We start from the raw sequence: 12,757 nt of genomic DNA on the forward strand, positions 1-12,757 counted from the left end.
TTGGGCCTTCCTCTCCTCCCTTTACCCTGCGGGTTCCAATCCAGTGCCTCTCTCTCTCTCAATGGCTTCATTCCCTTTCATCAACATATGTCCTCTCCATTTCCATTTCCGCCGCTTATCTGTATGGCCATCTCGTTTTTACCCGTCCTTCTCCATAGTTTATGATTGGAGATCACTTCCGGCCAGTAGATGTTTAGAATCTTCCTTAAATAGCAGTTGACAAAGGTCTGAAACTTGGAGGCAATCACTTTAGTTACTGTCCAGGTCTCGGACCCATATAATAGAACAGCCTTGACATTACTTCGGAAAATGCGACGTTTGGTTCTGACAGATATTTTGTTGTTCTTCCATACCGGATAGAGCCGAACAAAGGCACCATTTACTTTTTGTATACGTTGAGAGATATCCTTCATCTTTGGTAACTACACTGCCCAAATACAGTAGGTGAAACTATCCACATCCTCTATAGGTTCATCACTGAAGACAAATGGGTCTAGTTTGTTGGTGTTAGTCCTTAGGGCCTTGGTCTTCTTTGAGTTGATCGTCAGTCCCACCTTTTTTTTCCCTTCTTTTACCAAGACTTCAATCTTCGATTGCATTTCACCATTTGTCTCAGACAGGAGACACACACATCATCAGCGAAGTCTAGGTCTTCAAACCTATTAGCCAATCCCCACTGGATATCACGTTTCACATTTCGCGTTACGTTCCGCATTAGCGCATCAATCACCGCCAGGAACATAGTTGGCGACAGGATACAACCTTGACGTACTCTTGAACGTACAGATATAGGCTCAGATACACGCCCGTCATGAATGACTCTGCATGTATAATCACGGTACGTTTCTTGAATGAGTTTGATAATTTGTGATGCCATTCCATACCGCTTCACTTTCTTCCACAGAGCTTCTCTGTTGATCGAATCAAAAGCTTTTTCGAAGTCGATGAACACTGCATAGAGGCGAGATGACCACTCAGCACACTGCTTCAGAATTATCCTCAAGGTGTGATTCGATCGAAAGCCTGCCTGTTCCCGTCGGAGCCTCAAATTGATATGCTCCTTAATTCTGTTCAGCAGAACCCTGGTGAAGACTTCGCTAGGGATTGAAAGAAGCGTAATGCCCCTCCAGTTGTTAGAGTTTGACGTATCACCCTTCTTTGGCAAATTCACCAGCAACCCACATCTCCAATCTATCGACATTTCTCCATTAACCCATATCTTCTCAAATAGCGGCTGCAACATATTGGCAGTGGTATCCATATCAACCTTCATGACTTCTGCTGAAATATTGTCAACTCCTGCTGCCTTACCAATATGCAACTCTCTCAATGTCCGCTTGATTTCCCTGAATGCAGACGTTAACCCTTGGGTCCGGCTGGGCTTCTTCTTCTTCTTCTTCTCCTTCGCCTTCTCATGCATCTACTTGCTCCTCCAAGGAGTTGTTTAACACCGCAGAAAAATGTCCCTGCCATCGCTTCAGTTGATCCTCAGAGTTTGTTAGGAGGACACCATCTTTGTTTCTGACTGGACGGTTTTTTGCATCTGCCTTCTTGTCAAACTCTCGTAATGGTATAGAGTTCTCTAAGATTTCCCTTTCTGGCTGCCTCCTCTGCTTGTTCAGATAGGTCATTTATCCATTTCCTTTGATCTCTCCTCGCACTTCTCTTTACTTCCTTATCCTTCGCAGCATAAATGGATTGCGATTCTGCCCTCCCTGCTCGTGTCTTACATGCGTTCATTGCTTCCTTTATCTCTTTCCTTTGTCTGATAATTTCCCATGTGTGGTCAGTCATTCAGCCATTTTTCCCCCTGTCCTTAAAACCCAGGATATCTTCACTTACATCAGTAAATACAGATCCAGCCTTCACCCATTTTTCCTCAATAGTTTCATCCTCCACCTCAGTGAGTGCTTGAAATAGATTCTTTAGTTCTATCCTGAAGTCTTCTTTCACATTTCTGTCATCCCTTAGCTTTCCATTATCATATCGCTTCCTTGTCTGCTCTATCCTTCTCTTTTATGCCTGGAAACAGACTTGGAAATTATTTTAATGTCATCGGCAAAGAGGAGAATTGCAGAAGATATTATAAATATAGCTCTAAATTATAACTTTTAGAAACTACAAAATTCGCATCAATCAATCAATCAATCAATCAATCAATCAATCAATCAATCAATCAATCAATCAATCAATCAATCAATCAATCAATCAATCAATCAATCAATCAATCAATCAACATTGATCTGCGTAACTCCCCCACCTATACTGTAAGTGAATATTTGTCCCAATTTGTTCTCCTGAATTCCAACTTTATCTTCATATTGTGATCTTTTATACTTTTAAAGACACCACTCAAATTTGTCTACTAATGTCATTCCACGCCATCTCTCCACTGAAAGCTCGGAACATACCACTTAGTCGAGCAGCTCGTCTCCTTTTTCCCAAGTCTTCCCAGCCCAAACTTTGCAACATTTTCGTAACGCTACTCTTCTGTCGGAAATCACCCTGAAAAAAATCGAGCTGCTTTTATTTGGATTTTTTTCCAGTTCTTGGAAACACGTGCCCTTTGTAACAGGCTGGGTCCTATCCTTTAATATGTATCAGTAAGTTTTGTAACAAATCCAAAGAAGAAACTCTGTTCTTAAGCATTAATGATTGACTTATGGAAACTTTTTTTTTTTTGAAATTCCTTCTATTTGTCACATCAGTCTGAACCTCATGGCGCAACACCCCGAAGGTCATGGTTTATCAAGCGACCGCTGTTCAGCCCGAAGTTCTGCGGATTACGAAGTGTCGTGTGGTCGTCGTAACGTATCCTTTCGGCCGTTACTCTTGGCTTTTTAGACTGGCGCCGCTATCTCACCGTCAGATGGCTCCTCACTTGTAATCACGTTGGCTGAGTGGACCTTGAACCAATCTACTACTACTAAATGTTTTCATGCGGGCCTGCTAGACGGTGACGCCGTCTCTCAGGCCAAGAAATTTATATCGGAGGAGATGTGCGGAGAAGGTGAGAGGGTTAGTGGCCGTGGCCTATACTAGTAACTGTCCCGGCTTTCTCCTGTGTACAAGAGAATGGAAAACCACGGAAAACCATTCTCAGGACAGCTGACGGTGGGGCCCAGACCCTCTCCGTCTCCCGAATGCAGAGGCGTAGAGCCGCGGTAGAGACGTAGCCACCCCTACCCTACTCGATTGGTCGGTTGGAGTGCAGAGCTGTCGGACCATGGACCAGCCGTGGCTACCCCTACCCTCCTCGATTGGTCGGTCGGAATGCAGAGCTGTCGGACCATGGACCAGCCGTGGCCACCCCTACCCTACTCGATTGGTCGGTCGGAGTGCAGAGCTGTCGGACGATGGACCAGCCGTGGCCACCCCTACCCTCCTCGATTGGTCGGTTGGAGTGCAGAGCTGTCGGACCATGGACCAGCCGTGGCCACCCGTACCCTACTCGATTGGTCGGTCGGAGTGCAGAGCTGTCGGACGATGGACCAGGCGTGGCCACCACTCCCCTGCTCGGTTTGTCGGTCGGAGTGCAGAGCTGTCGGACGATGGACCAACCGTGGCCACCACTCCTCTGCTTAGTTGGTCGGTCGGAGTGCAGAGCTGTCGGACGATGGACCAGGCGTGGCCACCACTCCCCTGCTCGGTTTGTCGGTCGGAGTGCAGAGCTGTCGGACGATGGACCAACCGTGGCCACCACTCCTCTGCTTAGTTGGTCGGTCGGAGTGCAGAGCTGTCGGACGATGGACCAGGCGTGGCCACCACTCCCCTGCTCGGTTTGTCGGTCGGAGTGCAGAGCTGTCGGACGATGGACCAGGCGTGGCCACCACTCCCCTGCTCGGTTTGTCGGTCGGAGTGCAGAGCTGTCGGACGATGGACCAACCGTGGCCACCACTCCTCTGCTTAGTTGGTCGGTCGGAGTGCAGAGCTGTCGGACGATGGACCAGGCGTGGCCACCACTCCCCTGCTCGGTTTGTCGGTCGGAGTGCAGAGCTGTCGGACGATGGACCAACCGTGGCCACCACTCCTCTGCTTAGTTGGTCGGTCGGAGTGCAGAGCTGTCGGACGATGGACCAGGCGTGGCCACCACTCCCCTGCTCGGTTTGTCGGTCGGAGTGCAGAGCTGTCGGACGATGGACCAACCGTGGCCACCACTCCTCGACTCAGTTGGTCGGTCGGAGCGCAGAGCTGTCGGACCACGCACCAGCCATTGCCACTTGTTGGCCGAAGCCTACTATGAATCCGTCGATCCATATTAATCTGTACATAGATCATCTAAAACGGCGGACATACTGTATACGTAGTAAAGGTTTTTTTAAAAAAATCTTCTTTACACAAATCCATGTTTTCTTCCTGAGAGATTAGTTCTGATTTGGCCGGCTCCATGATTAGCGTGCTGGCCTTTGGTCAAAGGGATCCCGGGTTCGATTCCCGGCAGGGTCGAGAGTTTTAACCATAATTGGTCAATTTCACTGGCACGGAGGCTGGGTGGATGTGTCGTCTTCATCATCATTTCATTCTCATCACGATGAGCAGGTCGCCTACGGGTGTCAAATCAAAAGACCTGCGTCTGGCGAGCCGAACTTGTCCTCGGACACTCCCGGCACTAAAAGCCATACGCCATTTCATTTTTCAGTTCTGACTTGATCGTGAACTTTCCTGTATTAATACTTTCACAATTCACTATTCGTTCTAGAAATGTGGTGAAACCCTTTGTACTATTGATGCAATGATAAGAAATTACGTATTACGCTGTGCATGTTGGTCAACAGAGCTGGATTTCTACTGCTTTATGAGAATGTGTGACGACTTGTGTCAAGAACAGTAGTCCAAAGACTACACAAATTGTACTACGGGACTCTTCCACACCCTCAACCAGGCCTCTCACCAACCATCTACGTTGTTTTTAAGTGTCTGTATCATATTTCGGTGGAGAAAGGTTCAACAATGAAACAGCGGTTAGAAACGCCTTTGAATAATTTCCTATGTCCAGACTGGCCCTGTTTTATAACGGAGTCTCTCTCTCTCTTATCGTTCCCTCAGTTCTGATGATCGTCATCTCCGAGGAGCCTATTGCCCAGTTATCTCTATCTCTTGCGGTCCTCGGCCAGACGTGCTGCGCCAAAGATGTTCAGTTCTTGATGATGTTCGACCATCGAGTGGGAACTCGTCCACTATCGCTCTTGCCGGGAAAATTTCCAAGAATGATCAGTTTTTGTATGCTACCATTCCCATGTCGCAGTTTGTCCAAAGAATGGTGAAACTCTTCGTTTACACATGTTGATGATAACCTGATTCTGAGGTTGAGCTGTTTATAGTGTAATCGTTAGTGCGAAATGCAATCCAAGGTTTGCGCAACATTCTTCGCCAGCACCACATTTCAAAAGAATCTACTTTCTTCAGTCCTGTAGCACGAAGAGTCCTATAACTGGGTATGTCTGGGCAAATGTTCAAAGTGCAACATTTTAGGAAAACAAGAATTTTTGAATTGTTGAAATAACACTTCGTAATAACATGAAATGACATGACATGACATGACATGACATGACATGACACTGGCATAATAATGGAATCCATTTGTGTTTATCAGAATTAGTTTGTGATAAATGTGCAAAACAGAATTAGACTTTTTGATTATTTTATATGACTCAGATAGTACACAAAAGCATATATAAGAATGTTGGCTTAAGTGACACAATTTTGATGCCATTGTGAAAATCTCAGCACTGCAATATGAGTTCTGAGTACAGTTATTAAAAGATAATGTGAAAAAAATATTCCTAGTACCTTCAGTAATTAAACCCACCGTCACACTTCCGATATATTGAATAATAGGTACATACGCACATAGAGAATGGTGGAATATTTAAAACACAAAGACAAAAAATAAACAACACAAGAAAGCGAGTCTAAAATAATACTGTAAAATATTATTACACAAGACTGTCGTACATCGAGATTCCTTTTTTTCTATATTATTGTGTGTGTGACGTGTTTCATTTCCGGATTCAGCAACAGTCTGCGAGCATTGAAACACCCCATCAGCTATATGTTGCGCCCGATGTCGTGATAGCTTTATAACAGCTTTTGATGATGATGAGTTCACACGTTTCATATTTCTCAGACAATTTTCTGGGACGTTCCCAAACGAGATTCATACCAGTTGTTTTCAACTGCATTGGCCATGAGTTTGAAAACTTGCATATTTGATTAACTACCATATCTGAGAGCCAGTGAAGACATTTACTTTCAAATCATATGAAAAAGGTATCCCTCAGATACTGAGAACATCGTTCTACTTTCTTTCTTCATTCGCTTCACAAAGACATTGATTAAACTATGGGTGACGTGCACCATCTTGGAGTAAATTACTACGGAAGTAGCATTTACTAAAGAAGTCCATACTACAGAAGTAATCGGGAGTTATTTACTCCGGAAGTAACGTCGGAGAGTTGAAGTACAATTTACTCTTTTAGTTACTACTACAGAAGTAGCGTTCGTTACTCGCGGAGTAGTGCTGTGTTCGTGTATCTTCTTTAAAGAAATGTAAATGAAGGTTATGGTGCGATAGGAAACGGGGAAAAAACGTAAGCGAAAAAGATAAATGATTGTTAATAGAGGTAATGACGGTCTATGCAAAGGATATAGGGTGTAAGAAACACAACATAAACATGCTGGATAAGAAAAGAAATTCATGGAAAGCCGTGACAGAAGAATTCAATGCTTCGAGTGACGGAAAACGCAGTGAAGAGCAAGTTAAGATTCAGTGGAAGTGGGAAGGACTTAAAAGCGAAGGCGGAAGCAAAGCAGAAAGTCATGGACACGCGGGAAAAATTAAAACTGATGGTGGTTTCTTCATACAGATCATTCTATCCTCTTTGATACAGATCGCCTACATCCACAGCGAAATTTTCCTATTTTTCACACCAGGCAAATGCTGGGTCCATAATTTAAGGCCACGGCCGCTTTCCAATCTCTAGGCCTTTCCTACCTTATCGTTGCCATAGGACCTATCTGTGCCGGTGCGCCGTTAAGCAATATGAAAAAAAATACCTCTTCCGATTTCTGAAAAGTTCACCGTTGTCACCGAGAGGGCAAAAAAATGGGAATATGCGTGCAGTCACAGAGTTGCACCCACGGTGTGTGGAAACCTGCCGACGTGAAGAATATCCTTTTATTTTCCGAACAATAATTACCATTTGCAGACGTACCTCCCTCTCGGCCTCAACTACTGCTTTAACCACGCGATGAAATATACGGCCAGCAGTTGTACGGTAAACGTTAATTAGATCACCGGCAACTGTACTGAAATGTTCCGGTACGAAACACTCGTAGGGCACACAGCAACTGTAATTTGAGAGATACAACAAGATTAAGACAGGAGTTCAGCAGTAAGTGATCTCCAAGTAGATTTAGAAGGGAAGTAAAGGATTCCTTCCTAAGACCAAAAACGTTCCTGAAATTCTCCGTGTGCACATTATGCGGCTCTCGCCTTTCACGCACTGTAGGCCTATGCACTATTATATTTCCCGTCATTTTCTGGGTCGAGATCGTCAATATAATCTAAGTAATCCACAAACACGTTTGAAACGTCTTTCCTCTCATATACGGCACGATATTATCATTAGTGAACAAGTCTAAACTTGGCTTACTCCATGCATGACGTGAGAGTAAATTCTAACCTATATTCGTGCGTTATTTTCTTCTTTAGTAATATACTACAAGGTGGTGCTCTCAACATTTTACTCTTGTAGTAATTTAGTCCAGGAGTATCTGAAGGGACTAAAATACTTCGGAAGTAATTTACTCTCGTATGGAAGTCGCCGAATGCTGACTTCAGGAGTACTTTACTACAGAAGTAGATCTTACTCTTGGTTGGTGCACGCCACTCTATGTGTAGGGGAGGCAAGATTACATCTTGAGGAGCAACAAGGGATCATTCTTTAATACATTTCCCTCCAGGAGTTTCTTTCCATGTAAAACTGTTTTTACTTCGCTCTATTATCCCATTCGCATAAATAACACGATTTTATGTGAATTCTTTAACTAAAAATTTACAGCTTTTTCTCAAAATTGGAGCTTGGAACAGGAAACAAATTACATTTTCGAATTAATTCGGTGACAGTAATATATTTTAGCCTCACCTATTAGTTTTCAGGAAGAAAAACTGTGCGATGCAGTGATAATTGTCAAAAGAAATTCATTACTGTCGACCTGTTAATTGATCTGCTGGTATGACCGCTCGCTATCCTTCACCAGCTATTAAGATCACATACATTTGGACTTAGCCATCCTCTAGTAGTGATTATAAAAATTACAATTGCAATCCTTCTTTTGGAAATCTTAACAGTCCTTTTGCCTCTTGTATTCCTTAACTAGGAGAATATCCCGTTCTTTGCACAGGGGATTTTGTTAGTAAAAACTAATTTTCTCTTTTGCATATAAGAAAATATTTATTTGATTTCAGGATGTCCGAAGAAGCACCTCGATTCAAAATGACAACTACAGTACCATCTTCTCCGACAGCCAACATATGGTAAGGAATCAATTTGTTCATGCTGTTTGATTATTATTATTATTATTATTATTATTATTAAGTAACAGACATGAAAGTAGCGAGAAAGATTGCTGGTACAAACAGGTGGGATCAATGACAGGATGGTACTCGGAATGAGGAGATAACGGCTAAGTTAGGAATTAACTCGATGGATGAAGCTGTACGCAAAAACCGGCTTCGGTGATGGGATCGTGTGAGGCGAATGGAGGAGGATAGGTTGCCTAGGAGAATAATGGAATCTGTTATGGAAGGTGAGAGAAATAGAGGGAGACCAAGACGATGGTGGTTAGACTCAGTTTCTAATGATTTAAAAATAAGAGGTATTGAACTAAATGAGGCCACAGCGCTAGTTGCAAATAGAGGATTGTGGCTACGTTTAGTAAATTCACAGAGGCTTGCAGACTGAACGCTGAAAGGCATAACGGTCTATAATGATGATATATGTATGTTGTTATTATTATTATTATTATTATTATTATTATTATTAGACGATTATTATTATTATTATTATTATTATTATTATTATTATTATTATTATTATTATTAGTTTTTCGTCGCACCGACACATATAGATCTTACGTCGACGATGAGATAGGAAAGGCCTAGAAGTGGGAAGAAAGCGACCGTGGCCTTAATTAAGGTACAGCCCCAACATTTGCCTGGTGTGAAAATGGGAAACCACGGAAAACCATCCTCAGGGCTGCCGACAGTGGGGTTCGAACCCACTATCTCCTGAATGCAAGCTCACAGTTGCACCCCCCGTAAACGCACAGCCAACTCACTCAGTATTATTATTATTATTATTATTATTATTATTATTATTATTATTAGCGTAGATTTATCCCGGTTTTGTGAGTTGGGATTTGTTGGGAAAAGAAGGATAAAGAACGAAATAAACCGGTAACAGCGTTATAAGGATTAAAATTACAAATTTACTTTTAAGAATAGACTAGTAATTATTTTAAATATTTTGCCTTCGCAAATTTTTAGTGCTTAATGGTCCGTAGACTTCAGTAATGCCTTGTCGAGTAATGCCTTGTATAAATTTAACAAGTAACTATATTCTTGACATTCTGTACAGCTGGAAGGTTAAGCAGGGAAGAATGACAACCAAATACACTTTCATAAAGGAGAGGACACGATGAAGAAAGAATCTCGGATGCTATTTTTGGCTCCTATACCCCGTGCCATCGATCATACAGCTGGTCAGTCACAAAGGGCGACTGCTCTTTCCAACCTGACTCTTCCATTACCTACAGCACGACTCAGCAATATCCTCCTCAGCGGCGACCGGCCATAGTCCAAGCTATGTAATCTTTAAGTACCGGCTCATTGCCGTGTGTTGGCCTTCAGTTCACTGGGCTTCCTGTTCGTTTCCCGGTCGAGCAGCGCATTATAACTACGTTTGGTCAATCTTCTTCTCCTACAAGTGCTTAATCCGGTCCTCCTGACGTTGATGATCACCAGAGTTGGGAAGTAATTCAGTAAAAGTAATAAAATTACTTGTAATGATTAAATTCTTAGTATTTTTTACTCGTAATCGTTACTTTTTGCAAAATGTATTCTTTATTTGTAATTTACTTCTTGAAATGGAATTGTAATCGTTACATTCTGAGGAAGTGGAAAGGATGGTAAATAAACTCCATTGTCATAAAGCAGCAGGAATAGATGAAATTAGACATGAAATGGTGAAGTATAGTGGGAAGGCAGGGATGAAAGGGCTTCATAAAGTAGTAAAATTAGCATGGAGTGTTGGTAAGGCACCTTCAGATTGGACGGACAAAAGCGGTAATATCTATAAGTAAGGGGACAGGAAGGATTGCAACAACTATCGAGGTATCTCACTGATTAATATGCCACGCAAGATATTCACGGGCATCTTGGAAGGGAGGGTGCGATAAGTGGTTGAGAGGAAGTTATGTAGATGAAAACCAGTGTGGTTTCAGTCTACAGAGGGGCTGTCAGGATCAGATTTTCAGTATGCGCCAGGTACTTGAAAAATCCTACGAGAGGAATAGACAGTTGTGTTTATGTTTCGCAGATCTAGAGAAAGCATATGACAGGGTACCAAGGGAAAAGATATTCACCATACTTGGGGATTATGGGATCAAGGGTAGACAAGGTTAACAGTACTCGGTTATGAAATCACAGTCTTCGTTTCTAATATCTCAGCGATATTCGGTATTTTCACACCCTTGCAGAGATCTTACCATATCTTCCGATCGTGAAGAATGTCTGGAGGCATTGCTAAATGCTAAGGAGATGGAGAAGAAATACAAGATAATAAAGAAATAAATAAATAAAGAAATAAATAAATAAATAAATAAATAAATAAATGAGGCGTCTAGTATCAAAACCGGCCAAGTCACTCAAGGCATATTTTTCAATATGGACGAAAAACCTGTAGAGACAAAGCAATGATGGTCAGAAAAAGTTTTTTTTCACAGTTATATCCTTAATGGTTTAATATTTTAAGTTCCGCTGTTTTGAGAAATCTAACTCATAATTAACCCATCTTTTTTGTTAATTTAAATTTTGGCTTGGCCGTTTTTGTTGCAATTTTGTACAATTTCACAAGGTATGAAAGTAAATCTTTCAGTTCACCACTCGGAACAATGTCCACGTTACAGCACACAATAATGACAAAATACGAGCACACCGGAAATAGAATTGCTTTGGCGCCAATGACGGTAAGAAGCCCGCGAATACGTAAATCAGTGTTGCAAACGAACAAAAAACAAAATATTATGACTTCAAAGAATATACATTAGCCTACAAGGAACGATTTTACCTACTGTTATTATCACATTGTTGCTTAATGTAACAACACAAGATTCCAGACAATAATGCTGCATCACAAAGATTGTCGCTCGTTCCTTGACTTGGCCGGTTTTGAATTCACTGGCTGCACGACTTGGCCGATTCTGTTGCACGACCGAGAATTCAGTGCTCTATAATATGAAGACATGGACGATTTTAAAGCATATTCTTGTTTCACCTAATAGTGCTATACTTCTACTTCAAATTGATAACATTAACTCATTTTCGTAAATTTTGTGACTTGGCCGGTTTTGATACTAGACGCCTCAAATAAATAAATAGATGATTAAAATCAATCAAAGGCATTTATGTTGACAATTGGGCTTCAGTGAGAATTGATGGTAGAATTAGTTCTTGGTTCAGGGTACTTACAGGGGTTAGACAAGGCTGTAATCTTTCACCTTTATTGTTCGTAGTTACATGAATCATCTTCTGAAAGGTATAAAGTGGCAGGGAGGGATTCAGTTAGGTGGAAATGTAGTAAGCAGTCTGGTCTATGCTGACGATTTTGTGTTAATGGCAGATTGTGCCGTTAGCTTGCAGTTTAATATCTGGTCTTAATGGCATATTGTGCCGAAAGCCTGCAGTCTAATCTCTTGGAACTTGAAAATAGGTGCAATGAGTGTGGTATGAAAATTAGCCTTACGAAGACTAAATTGATTTAAGTAGGTAAGAAATTCAACAGAATTGAATGTCAGATTGGTGATAGGAATATTTCCCACGTCTCCGAGCTTACTAGTTTACCCTTCCGCTAGACTGGACAATACGTTAAGGAATATCCACTATCTAACACCAATACTTTCTGCGAAGGCGTGCTTGGGTCAGTAGGGTCCCTTCTGTGTCTAGCTGTATGTATGTTTAAACCCTTCTAACCCAGTTATTTACAAGCCTCCTTCATTTCTCTCTTTGACTTTCTAAGTGAAAGTTTGGGAAGTCTTCTTGTCACTGGCTGTAAATTCAATGAGCGCAACAACTTAGCCTTTGAGATGCTTAGGATATTTATTACTCTTACGGGTTGACAAGGTTAACAGTACTCGGTTATGAAATCACAGTCTTCGTTTCTAATATCTCTGCGATATTCGGTATTTTTACACCCTCGCAGAGATCTTACCATATCTTCCGATCGTGAAGAATGTATGGAGGCATTGCTAAATGCTAAGGAGATGGAGAAGAAATACAAGATAATAAATAAATAAATAAATAAATAAATAAATAAATAAATAAATAAATAAATAAATAAATAAATAAACAAATAAATAAGGTAAGGTAAGGTTTATTCTCCCCGAAGGCAGGTCCGAACCTCCGCAGAGGTGTGCCTGAGCCGGAGTTTACGTGCGGTAGGGTGGCCAGTTCCTTTCCGCTCCTCCATTCCCTTAC

Source organism: Anabrus simplex, chromosome 11 (genome assembly GCF_040414725.1).
Source record: "Anabrus simplex isolate iqAnaSimp1 chromosome 11, ASM4041472v1, whole genome shotgun sequence".
Classification (NCBI taxonomy): domain Eukaryota; kingdom Metazoa; phylum Arthropoda; class Insecta; order Orthoptera; family Tettigoniidae; genus Anabrus; species Anabrus simplex.